This window comes from Mesoplodon mirus, assembly GCF_964341445.2.
Source record: "Mesoplodon mirus genome assembly, chromosome: 2".
Lineage (NCBI taxonomy): Eukaryota > Metazoa > Chordata > Mammalia > Artiodactyla > Ziphiidae > Mesoplodon > Mesoplodon mirus.
In genome coordinates, this window is record NC_138977.1 from 124,452,669 (window position 1) to 124,465,890 (window position 13,222).

The following is a 13,222-nucleotide window of genomic DNA, read 5'->3' on the forward strand; positions in this document are numbered from 1 at the left end:
CTTATCTTTCTAATTTTATTTATTTTTATTCTTTTTTTTTTAATTTTTATTAGTTTCTGCTTTATAACAAAGTGAATCAGTCATACATATACATCTGTTCCCACATCCCTTCCCTCATGCATCTCCCTCCCTCCCACCCTCCCCATCCCACCCCTCCAGGTGGTCACAAAGCACCGAGCTGATCTCCCTGTGCTCTGCGGCTGCTTCCCACTATCTATCTACCTTACGTTTGGTAGTGTATATATGTCCATGCCTCTCTTTCGCTTTGTCACAGCTTACCCTTCCCCCTCCCCATATCCACAAGTCCATTCTCAAGTAGGTCTGTGTCTTTATTCCCGTTTTACCCCTAGGTTCTTCATGACATTTTTTTTTTAATTCCGTATATATGTGTTAGCATACGGTATTTGTCTTTCTCTTTCTGACTTACTTCACTCTGTATGACAGACTCTAGGTCTATCCACCTCATTACAAATAGATCAGTTTCGTTTCTTTTTATGGCTGAGTAATATTCCATTGTATATATGTGCCACATCTTCTTTATCCATTCATCCGATGATGGACACTTAGGTTGTTTCCAGCTCCGGGCTATTGTGAATAGAGCTGCAATGAACATTTTGGTACATGTCTCTTTTTGAATTATGGTTTTCTCAGGGTATATGCCTAGTAGTGGGATTGCTGGGTCATATGGTAGTTCTATTTGTAGTTTTTTAAGGAACCTCCATACTGTTCTCCATAGTGGCTGTACCAATTCACATTCCCACCAGCAGTGCAAGAGTGTTCCCTTTTCTCCACACCCTCTCCAGCATTTATTGTTTCTAGATTTCTTGATGATGGCCATTCTGATTGGTGTGAGATGATATCTCATTGTAGTTTTGATTTGCATTTCTCTAGTGATTAATGATGTTGAGCATTCTTTCATGTGTTTGTTGGCAGTCTGTATATCTCCTTTGGAGAAATGCCTATTTAAGTCTTCTGCCCATTTTTGGATTGGGTTGTTTGTTTTTTTGCTATTGAGCTGCATGAGCTGTTTATAAATTTTGGAGATTAATCGTTTGTCAGTTGCTTCATTTGCAAATATTTTCTCCCATTCTGAGGGTTGTCTTTTGGTCTTGTTTATGGTTTCCTTTGCTGTGCAAAAGCTTTGAAGTTTCATTAGGTCCCATTTGTTTATCTTTGTTTTTATTTCCATTTCTCTAGGAGGTGGGTCCAAAAGGATCTTGCTGTGATTTATGTCATAGAGTGTTCTACCTATGTTTTCCTCTAAGAGTTTGATAGTTTCTGGCCTTACATTTAAGTCTTTAATCCATTTTGAGCTTATTTTTGTGTATGGTGTTAGGGAATGATCTAATCTCAAACTTTTACATGTCCCTGTCCAGTTTTCCCAGCACCACTTATTGAAGAGGCTGTCCTTTCTCCACTGTACATTCCTGCCTCCTTTATCAAAGATAAGTTGGCCATATGTGCGTGGGTTTATCTCTGGGCTTTCTATCCTGATCCACTGATCTTTCTGTTTTTATGCCAGTACCACACTGTCTTGATTACTGTAGCTTTGTAGTATAGTCTGAAGTCAGGGAGCCTGATTCCTCCAGCTCCGTTTTTCGTTCTCAAGATTGCTTTGGCTATTCGGGGTCTTTTGTGTTTCCAAACAAATTTTGAAATTTTTTGTTCTAGCTCTGTGAAAAATGCCAGTGGTAGTTTGATAGGGATTGCATTGAATCTGTAGATTGCTTTGGGTAGTAGAGTCATTTTCACAATATTGATTCTTCCAATCCAGGAGCATGGTATATCTCTCCATCTATTTGTATCATCTTTAATTTCTTTCATCAGTGTCTTATAATTTTCTGCATACAGGTCTTTTGTCTCTTTAGGTAGGTTTATTCCTAGATATTTTATTCTTTTTGTTGCAATGGTAAATGGGAGTGTTTTCTTGATTTCATTTTCAGATTTTTCATCATTAGTGTACAGGAATGCCAGAGATTTCTGTACATTAATTTTGTATCCTGCTACTTTACCAAATTCATTGATTAGCTTTAGTAGTTTTTCGGTAGCATCTTTAGGATTCTCTATGTATAGTATCATGTCATCTGCAAACAGTGACAGCTTTACTTCTTCTTTTCCAATTTGGATTCCTTTTATTTCCTTTTCTTCTCTGATTGCTGTGGCTAAAACTTCCAAAACTACGTTGAATAAGAGTGGTGAGAGTGGGCAGCCTTGTCTTGTTCCTGATCTTAGTGGAAATGGTTTCAGTTTTTCACCATTGAGGACAATGTTGGCTGTGGGTTTGTCATATATGGCCTTTATTATGTTGAGGAAAGTTCCCTCTATGCCTACTTTCTGCAGGGTTTTTATCATAAATGGGTGTTGAATTTTGTCAAAAGCTTTCTCTGCATCTATTGAGATGATCATATGGTTTTTCTCCTTCAACTTGTTAATATGGTGTATCACATTGATTGATTTGCGTATATTGAAGAATCCTTGCATTCCTGGAATAAACCCCACTTGATCATGGTGTATGATCCTTTTAATGTTCTGTTGGATTCTGTTTGCTAGTATTTTGTTGAGGATTTTTGCATCTATGTTCATCAGTGATATTGGCCTGTAGTTTTCTTTCTTTGTGACATCCTTGTCTGGTTTTGGTATCAAGGTGATGGTGGCCTCGTAGAATGAGTTTGGGAGTGTTCCTTCCTCTGATATTGTTTGGAAGAGTTTGAGAAGGATGGGTGTTAGCTCTTCTCTAAATGTTTGATAGAATTCGCCTGTGAAGCCATCTGGTCCTGGGCTTTTGTTTGATGGAAGATTTTTAATCACAGTTTCAATTTCAGTGCTTGTGATTGGTCTATTCATATTTTCTATTTCTTCCTGAGTCAGTCTTGGCAGGTTGTGCATTTCTAAGAATTTGTCCATCTCTTCCAGGTTGTCCATTTTATGGGCATAGAGTTGCTTATAGTAATCTCTCATGATCTTTTGTATTTCTGCAGTGTCAGTTGTTACTTCTCCTTTTTCATTTCTAATTCTATTGATTTGAGTCTTCTCCCTTTTTTTCTTGATGAGTCTGGCTAATGGTTTATCAATTTTGTTTATCTTCTCAAAGAACCAGCTTTTAGTTTTATTGACCTTTGCTATCGTTTCCTTCATTTCTTTTTCATTTATTTCTGATCTGATTTTTATGATTTCTTTCCTTCTGCTAACTTTGGGATGTTTTTGTTCTTCTTTCTCTAATTGCTTTAGGTGCAAGATCAGGTTGTTTATTCGAGATGTTTCCTGTTTCTTAAGGTGGGATTGTATTGCTATAAACTTCCCTCTTAGAACTGCTTTTGCTGCATCCCATAGGTTTTGGGTCGTCGTGTCTCCATTGTCATTTGTTTCTAGGTATTTTTTAATTTCCTCTTTGATTTCTTCAGTGATCACTTCGTTATTAAGTAGTGTATTGTTTAGCCTCCCTGTGTTTGTATTTTTTACAGCTCTTTTCCTGTAATTGATATCTAGTCTCAGAGCATTGTGGTCAGAAAAGATACTTGATACAATTTCAATTTTCTTAAATTTACCAAGGCTTGATTTGTGACCCAAGATATGATCTATCCTGGAGAATGTTCCATGAGCACTTGAGAAAAATGTGTATTCTGTTGTTTTTGGATGGAATGTCCTATAAATATCAATTAAGTCCATCTTGTTTAATGTATCATTTAAAGCTTGTGTTTCCTTATTTATTTTCATTTTGGAAGATCTGTCCATTGGTGAAAGTGGGGTGTTAAAGTCCCCTACTATGATCGTGTTACTGTCGATTTCTCCTTTTATGGCTGTTAGTATTTGCCTTATGTATTGAGGTGCTCCTGTGTTGGGTGCATAAATATTTACAATTGTTATATCTTCTTCTTGGATCGATCCCTTGATCATTATGTAGTGTCCTTCTTTGTCTCTTCTAGTAGTCTTTATTTTAAAGTCTATTTTGTCTGATATGAGAATTGCTACTCCAGCTTTCTTTTGGTTTCCATTTGCATGGAATATCTTTTTCCATCCCCTTACTTTCAGTCTGTATGTGTCTCTAGGTCTGAAGTGGGTCTCTTGTAGACAGCATATATATGGGTCTTGTTTTTGTATCCATTCAGCCAATCTGTGTCTTTTGGTGGGAGCATTTAGTCCATTTACATTTAAGGTAATTATCGATATGTATGTTCCTATTCCCATTTCCTTAATTGTTTTGGGTTCGTTATTGTAGGTCTTTTCCTTCTGTTGTGTTTCTTGCCTAGAGAAGTTCCTTTAGCATTTGTTGTAAAGCTGGTTTGGTGGTGCTGAACTCTCTCAGCTTTTGCTTGTCTGGAAAGGTTTTAATTTCTCCATCAAATCTGAATGAGATCCTTGCTGGGTAGAGTAATCTTGGTTGCAGGTTTTTCTCCTTCATCACTTTAATTATGTCCTGCCACTCCCTTCTGGTTTGTAGAGTTTCTGCTGAGAGATCAGCTGTTATCCTGATGGGGATTCCCTTGTGTGTTATTTGTTGTTTTTGCCTTGCTGCTTTTAATATGATTTCTTTGTGTTTAATTTTTGACAGTTTGATTAATATGTGTCTTGGCGTATTTCTCCTTGGATTTATTCTGTATGGGACTCTCTGTGCCTCCAGGACTTGATTAACTATTTCCTTTCCCATATTAGGGAAGTTTTCAACTATAATCTCTTCAAATATTTTCTCAGTCCCTTTCTTTTTCTCTTCTTCTTCTGGAACCCCTATAATTCGAATGTTGGTGCGTTTAATGTTGTCCCAGAGGTCTCTGAGACTGTCCTCTGTTCTTTTCATTCTTTTTTCTTTATTTTGCTCTGCAGCAGTTATTTCCACTATTTTATCTTCCACCTCACTTATCCGTTCTTCTGCCTCAGTTATTCTGCTATTGATCCCATCTAGAGTATTTTTTATTTCATTTATTGTGTTTTTAATCGATGCTTGATTCATCTTTAGTTCTTCTAGGTCCTTGTTAACTGTTTCTTGCATTTTGTCTATTCTATTTCCAAGATTTTGGATCTGGGAAATAGAATCTTGGATCATCTTTACCATCATTATTCTGAATTCTTTTTCAGGTAGACTGCGTATTACCTCTTCATTTGTTAGGTCTGGTGGGTTTTTATCTTGCTCCTTCTCCTGCTGTGTGTTTTTCTGTCTTCTCATTTTGCTTATCTTACTGTGTTTGGGGTCTCCTTTTTGCAGGCTGCAGGTTCGTAGTTCCCGTTGTTTTTGGTGTCTGTCCCCAGTGGCTAAGGTTGGTTTAGTGGGTTGTGTAGGCTTCCTGGTGGAGGGGACTAGTGCCTGTGTTCTGGTGGATGAGGCTGGATCTTGTCTTTCTGGTGGGCAGGTCCACGTCTGGTGGTGTGTTTTGGGGTGTCTGTGGACTTTTTATGATTTTAGGCCGCCTCTCTTCTAATGGGTGGCGTTGTGTTCCTGTCTTGCTAGTTGTTTGGCATAGGGTGTCCAGCACTGTAGCTTGCTGGTCGTTGAGTGAAGCTGGGTGCTGGTGTTGAGATGGAGATCTCTGGAAGATTTTCGCCATTTGATATTATGTGGAGCTGGGAAGTCTCTTGTGGACCAGTGTCCTGAAGTTGGCTCTCCCACCTCAGAGGCACAGCACTGACTCCTGGCTCCTCAATTTGGGATGATTTGTTGTCCATTCATGTATTCCACAGATGCAGGGTACATCAAGTTGATTGTGGAGCTTTAATCTGCTGCTTCTGAGGCTGCTGGGAGAGGTTTCCCTTTCTCTTCTTTGTTCTCACAGCTCCTGGGTCTCAGCTTTGGATTTGGCCCGCCTCTGCATGTAGGTCGCCGGAGGGCGTCTGTTCTTCGCTCAGACAGGACAGGGTTAAAGGAGCAGCCTCTTCGGGGACTCTGGCTCACTCAGGCCGGGCGGGAGGGAGGGGCACGGAGTGCGGGGCGAGCCTGCAGCGGCAGAGTTCGGCGTGACGTTGCACCAGCCCGAGGCGCGCCGTGCGTTCTCCCAGGGAAGCCGCCCCTGGATCCCGGGACCCCGGCAGTGGCGGGCTGCACAGGCTCCCGGAAGGGCGGTGTGGACAGTGACCTGCGCTCGCACACAGGCTTCTTGGCGGCGGCAGCAGCAGCCCCAGCGTCCCACACCCGTCACTGGGCTCCGCGCTTTCAGTCGCGACTCGCGCCCGTCTGTGGAGCCCCTTTAAGCAGCGCTCTTAATCCCCTCTCCTCGCGCACCAGGAAACCAAGAGGGAAGAAAAAGTCTCTTGCCTCTTCGGCAGCTTCAGAGTTTTCCCGGACTCCCTGCCGGCTAGCTGTGGCACATTAGCCCCCTTCAGGCTGAGTTCTCGCCGCCAGCCCCAGTCCTCTCCCAGCTCTCTGACCGAAGCCCGAGCCTCAGCTTCCAGCGCCGCCCGCCCTGGTGGGCGAGCAGACAAGCCTCTCGGGCTGGTGAGTGCCGCTCGGCACCGATCCTCTGTGCGGGAATCTCTCCGCTTTGCCCTACCCAGGTATGTGGGGAGTTTCTTGCCTTTTGGGAGGTCTGGGGTCTTCTGTCAGCGTTCAGTAGGTGTTCTGTAGGAGTTGTTCCACGTGTAGCTGTATTTCTGGTGTATCCGTGGGGAGGAAGGTGATCTCAGCGTCTTACTCTTCCGCCATCTTACCCGGAACTCGAAATTGAGTTATTTGTAGTGAGGTGGATGGACCTAGAGTCTCTCATACAGAGTGAGGTGAGTCAGAAAGAGAAAAATAAATACCATATGCTAACACACATATACGGAATTTTAAAAAGCGATACTGATGAACTTAGTGGCAGGGTAGGAATAAAGATGCAGATGTACAGAACAGACTTGAGGGCACATGGGGGAAGGGGAAGCTGGGACAAAGTGAGAGAGTAGCACTGACATATATGCACTACCAAATGTAAACTGGATGGCTAGTGGGAAGCAGCTGCACAGCACAGGGAGATCAGCTTGGTGCTTTGTGACCACTTAGAGGGGTGGGATAGGGAGGGTGGGGGGGAGGCTTAAGAGGGAGTGGTTATGGGGATATATGTATACGTATAGCTGATTCACTTTGTTATATAGCAGGAACTAACACAACATTGTAAAGCATTTATACTCCAATAAAGATGTGAAAAAAGAAAAAGCTTCACAAAGGAACTAAAGCAAAAATCTAGCTAAATAATGGCTGGATTTTAACATTTCCAATCAATACATTTTTAAAACTGTAACATTAAAAAATTTTTTTAAACACTAACCTAGAAGAAGAATGAGGACTCTGGATACTAGAGAATTCATAAAAATACAATGTGAAAGGTCAGATATTTTGAATTACAAAATGTTGATAAATTCTGAGCCAGTACCGCGAATGGCACTGCAGTGAAATGAAGGCATTGACAAAAACTGGCCTTGTCGATGTGGAAACATTAGAAGGGACATCTAAAGCCATGCCTGATAAGGAGGTATTAGATGATGAAGAGATGGTAAGAATGTGGCTCCTGGCAGGTGCTCGGCACCTTCCCAGGAGAAGGTCTTGTAAAAACACAATAGGCATGAGAGGGATGCACGAAACAGACTGACAGGAGTGACCCCTGAAGTATCGGAGTCAGGGGAAGAGGGGAATCTAGACCAACAGGAGACCCATGACCAACTCAGGCCAGGGACGAAGGCGTGATGGTCCAGCACGGGGAAGGGTTTGGCCCCCATCGTCAACACGCTGCCATCTCGATGATGTCCTGAACCAGGTGACCCTGAGACACTGGAAGACGACTTGAGAGTGGATCACACGTCCAGTTTTTCATTCAATAAAAACTTGGCGCCTACCGTGTTCCAGGTACAGAGCCAGGCCTGGAAATAGTCAGTGAAGCCGGCGGGAAAGGTCCCTGTTCTCATGAAATTTACAGTCCAGTGAGGTACACAGAAGTAAACAGGCAGTTAAAACACAATGTAATAAGCATCACGACGGGGGAGTTTGGGGACCATCTCAGAGGGACACAAGACTGAGGTTCTGATAAAACAAATACTGATTAATGTACTCTCCGAGGTGAAGAGGACAGAAAGAATGCAGGGTTTTAGATGGATTAAAAATTATTAGATGGGAGCTTCTACTTCCAGCTGGGAAGTATACAATTGAAAAGCACCCTAATAATTAGAAAAGACAGATAATCTATAAAATCATCATTTTCTTGAGCCCAGCAGAGAGCTGAGTATCCAGCAGAGAACTGATGAGTGCACGCCTGTGAGCAAACTACCAGAGGCTGGGAAAAAGCCATCTAAAGGGGTTGGAAACTGTGTACAACACTCACACAGGGACAGGAAAGTCTCCTGTTCCCACCAGCCATTCTTTTTTTTTTTTAAGCTCATTTATTTATTTATTTATTTATTTATTTATTTATACTTTGGCTGTACCAGGTCTTAGTTGTGGCACGTGGGATCTTTTAATTGAGGCATACAGGCTTCTTAGTTGTGGCATGTGGACTTCTTAGCTGCAGCATGCAGACTCTTTAGTTGCAGCATGCAAACTCTTAGTTACAGCATGCATGCAGGATCTAGTTCCCCAACCCAGGATTGAATCCTGGCCCCCGACATTGGGAGAGTGGTGTCTTACTCACTGGACCACCAGGGAAGTCCCCCATCAGCCATTCTTAGAAAACTCATAATCTATAGACAATAGGTAGAATACTCAGAAGGTCTTTCCTCAGGGATGGGGAATAATTAGTTTTATATGAAGCACTTCTCTGGGCCTGCCCAACAAATCATAAAACCAAGACCAGAAAGGAAAAAACTGTTTCCAAGTAACCTAACCCAGAGCAAAGCTCAGGATATTTACAGGAATGCATAAAGTTCCATCACCCAATAATGTAAAATCCACAATGTCTGGTATCCAAACAAAGATGACCACGCATACAAGGAAGCAGGAAAATGGAGTCCTAATTAGAGTAATCATCTACTGAAACTGACCTATAATGGACACAGATGTTGAAATTACAGACAAGGACATTGAAACAGTTATTACAACTGTATCCAATATATTAAAGATGAAGTAGAGACATGGATGGCATAAAAAAGATCCAAAGTAAATTTCTAGAAATGAAAACTGTAACATATAATTAACGTGGAAAAGATACTCAATGGGATTAACAACAGAATTGACATGACAAAATAAAAGATTAGTGAACTATAGGATATAACAATAGAAACTATCCGAATTGAAACAGGAAAAATACCCAAGGAAAAGAGGAAAAATGAGTTTCAGTGAGCTCTGAGACAAATACAAGTGACCTAATATATGTAATTATAAATGGAGTTTCCAGAGGAGAGGAGAGAGAAGGAACACAAAAAGTATGTGAATAAATAATTGCCAATAATTTTACAAATTTGATTAAAACTATAAGCCCACAGATCCAAGAAACTGAAACATAGAAACATGAAAAAATTACACCAAGGTACATCATAATCAAATTTCTCAAAAGTAGTGATTAAGAGAAAACGTTAAAAACAGCCAGAAAAAAAAGACACATTACAGATGGAGAAACGAAGATAATGATGACAGATTTCTCAGCAGAAACAATGAGAGAAGAGAGTGAAGTAACATCTTCAGAGTATTGAAAGAAAAAACTTTCAACTGAGAATTTGAGAATTTTATACCTCACAAAAATAACTTTTAAAAACAAAGGTGAAATAAAGATATTTTCAGACCTACAAATGCTGAAAGAATTCATCAACAGCAAACCCACAGTATAAGAAATGTTAAAGGGTATCCTTTAGGCAGAAGGAAAATGATACCAAGTAGAAATCTGGATGTACACAAGGAAATGAGGAGCACTGGAAATTTACATGGGCAAATATTCAAGATTTTTCTTATTATTTAAATCTACTTAAGAGATATGGACTATTTAAACAAAAATAAAATATATTGTGGAATTTATAACTTATGTATAAAGTAAAATAAAAGACAATCATAGCACAAAGGCCAGGAGGAGAAATGGGACTGTACTAGTGTAAGGTTCTTATACAATACTATATGTGGGATGACACGACTACTTGAAGATAGACTGTGGTAAGTTAAAGTTGTAGGCTGTGAACCCTAAATTAACCACTAAAATAACAAAACAAAGAGTTACAGCTAATACATCAAAAAAGATAAAAAAGAATCATTAAAAAACTCAATCCAAAAGAAGGCAGAAAAAGAGGAAAAGGGGGACAAAACAATTGGGATAAATATAAAACACATAGCAAGATAACAGACTTAAATCTAATCCTATGAATAATCACAATAAATGTAAATGGACTGATAAGAACCTGCTGTATAAAAAAATAAAATTAAATTAAAAAAAAGTAAATGGACTGAACATCCTAATCAAAAGGCAAATATTATCAAAATGGATAAAAAAGCAAGACCAACTACATACTTCCTACAATAAATGTACTTTATATATAATGAGATAGTTTAAAAGTAAAAGGATGGAAAATGCCCTGCTAACACTAGTCAAAAGAAAATTGCAGTGGTTATTTTAACATTAATATTAAATTACATTTTTATTAATTTTATTATTTCTAAAATTATCTTTGATGTATTTTGTTAATTATTTTTAAATTAGTATTTTAATATTAGACAAAATATATTTCAGAGCAAATAAATATCACCAGGTATAAAAAGGGCATTTCATAGAAATAAAAGGGTAAATTCATCGGGCGGACAAAATCCTTAATGTTTCTGCTCCTTATAAAAGAGCAAAAACTACAAGGATATAGAAGAGGTAGAACTGTAAGGAGAAAAAGAAAATTCCACAATTGTGCTGCAGACTTCAATACCCTTCTCTCAACAATGGATTGAACAATCAGACAGAAAACCAGCAGGGATATAGTAGACTTGGACAGCACCATCAACCAACTTGACCTAATCGGTATTTATAAAACATTCCGCCCACATTAACAGAATGAACATTCTTTTCAAGTGCACATGGAACAGTTACCAAGATAGACCATTTTCTGGCCAAGAAAACAAGTCTGAATAAATTTAAAAGGATTCAAGTCATGCAGAGTATATCCTTTGACCACAGTGAAATTACATTAGAAATCAGTAACAGATAACTGGAAAATCACCAATTACTTGGAAACTAAGTAACAAACTTCTAAATAGCCCATGGGTCAAAGAAGACATACTAGAAAAGATTCTGAACTAAATGAAAGTGAAATACAACATATCAGAATTTACTGAATGCCAGAAGGCAGTACCTGGGAGTAAATTTATATCACTGAATGCCTATATCAGGTGATGGAAGAAATTTTCACATATTGAGGTTTGAAGAAGTCATCCTGGCTTACACATGATTTGGCTTGAACTTTATGCTAACTAGCACAGCCTGTCAAATAGGCATTGTACATCTGCTTTAACCAGTACAGAAAAGAATGCATTTAGAAATCAAAATGGGGCAACTGTGGTTCAGGCATCCAAGATGAAGTTGGGTGGCCAGTGTGGATGTGGTTTCAGACACATTCCTACATCACTGAGAATGTGAATTTCCTGAACTGTATAAAGCTCAAGGACACCACCAGCCATTCTCAAAACCATATCTGCTAGCAGCTGCCAGCTGCAACCTTATGGTCTCAAGGTCCCCCCCTACCCCTGCTTGCAACTATGCAACCATTTCAGACCCCAACTAATCCACGCATAACAAGCACCCTTACTTCTTGTCACATCCAATTATAATTCCCTATAGACAACTCATGTAACCTACTGTAACCTTGAGTTTTTTGCCTTCATACACCTCCCCCATTTTGTAGTCTGACAGAACACAACTCAAGTGCTTCTTGAATCTGTGTCTCCTGGGCTATAGTCCTCAGTTTGGGTCAAATAAAACTCTTTTCTATCTTATTTTAGATTGTTAATTAATTATTTCCATTGACATCAGGAAAGAAGAAAGATGGTCCCAACTCCAAGCGGGACATGGAGAAACAGGGCATTTATTTTAAAATAACTCACAGGGATGTAATGTGCAGCACAGGGAATATAGTCAATAATATTTTGATAACGCTGTATGGTGTGTAATGTTAAAATATCAAATCACTATGTAGTACACCTAAAACTAATATAATATTGCAAGTTAACTATACTTCAATTTAAAAAAAAGGTGAAACAGGACCCTGTCAGAGGAACTGCAGGGATTCCACGAGCTGTTGCTGAGAGAGAAAAGCGAGAGGCAGAAAAATAAAATCTAATTCTGTAAATAAGAATGACAAAGTCATTTCATGTCCCTGTATATATATATATATAGGCCTGCCGAACAAATCATAAAGACCAGAAAGGATAGATAGATACATATGGGTCTGTATAAGATTTTATTATAAATCTGGAGGAAAATACGGATGTACACACTCTAGGCTGCTAACATGAGCTTCCAATGGCACTGGGCCTGAGGGTAAGGGGCTGAGATATGGGTGTGGTGAGGGAGTGTCTGCAATTAAAAAAACATATATAATCCCAGTCATGTAAATGTATGTGCACGTGTGAGTGCATGCACATACGTGTGTGCATAAAGAAATAGAGTCACTAAATATGACTCTAAATATGGTCACTAAAATGTTAATGATGTGGCATTTCAGGTAACTTTTACTTTGTTATTTATATTTTTATCTATTGTTTGAATTCTTTAGAATTATATATTATTTGTATAATGAAAAAGCCATTTTAAGTATAGCAAACATTATATATTTTAAAAATTAAGGGGCAAAAGAAAAACAGAGAAAAAGAACTCAGTATTTTACAAAGGGTTGATCTTTATTATATAAAGAGCTTTTCCATACCTATAGAAAAAAATATACATCCTCCAGAGACATGCAAAATGACATGAACAGACAACTCACAGAAGAATAGCTTTTATATAGTCAACCTCACTTAATGTTTAAAGGAACAGATATTTAAAGATCAAGCCATGAACTAGTAATCAAAATGAAGACTCCCTGTACTTGCAAGGACGTAGGGAACCAAACATTTTACAAATTGATTGGGAACGTAAAACTATTTTTTTCTCTGGAGGACAATTTGGCAATGCAAAGTCTTAGAAATACACATATACTTTGACTAAGAAGTTCCATCTCCAGGAATTTATTCTATGGAAATCAACAGAAAAAAATACCAAAAATATTTGTACAAGTAAGTTTATGGCACATATAAAATAATTAAAACTGAAAAAGATCTAAATGACCCTCAATAGGGACAGCTACTAAGTAGAGTACAATGCAGCTGTTA

General features: G+C 39.0%; 1 protein-coding gene across 1 annotated transcript in view; it reads right to left on the minus strand.

Annotated features, from left to right (window-relative positions):
• Positions 1 to 13,222, minus strand: part of POLN (DNA polymerase nu) — a 186,245-nt gene that overhangs the window by 93,830 nt on the left and 79,193 nt on the right. The window lies entirely within an intron of this gene.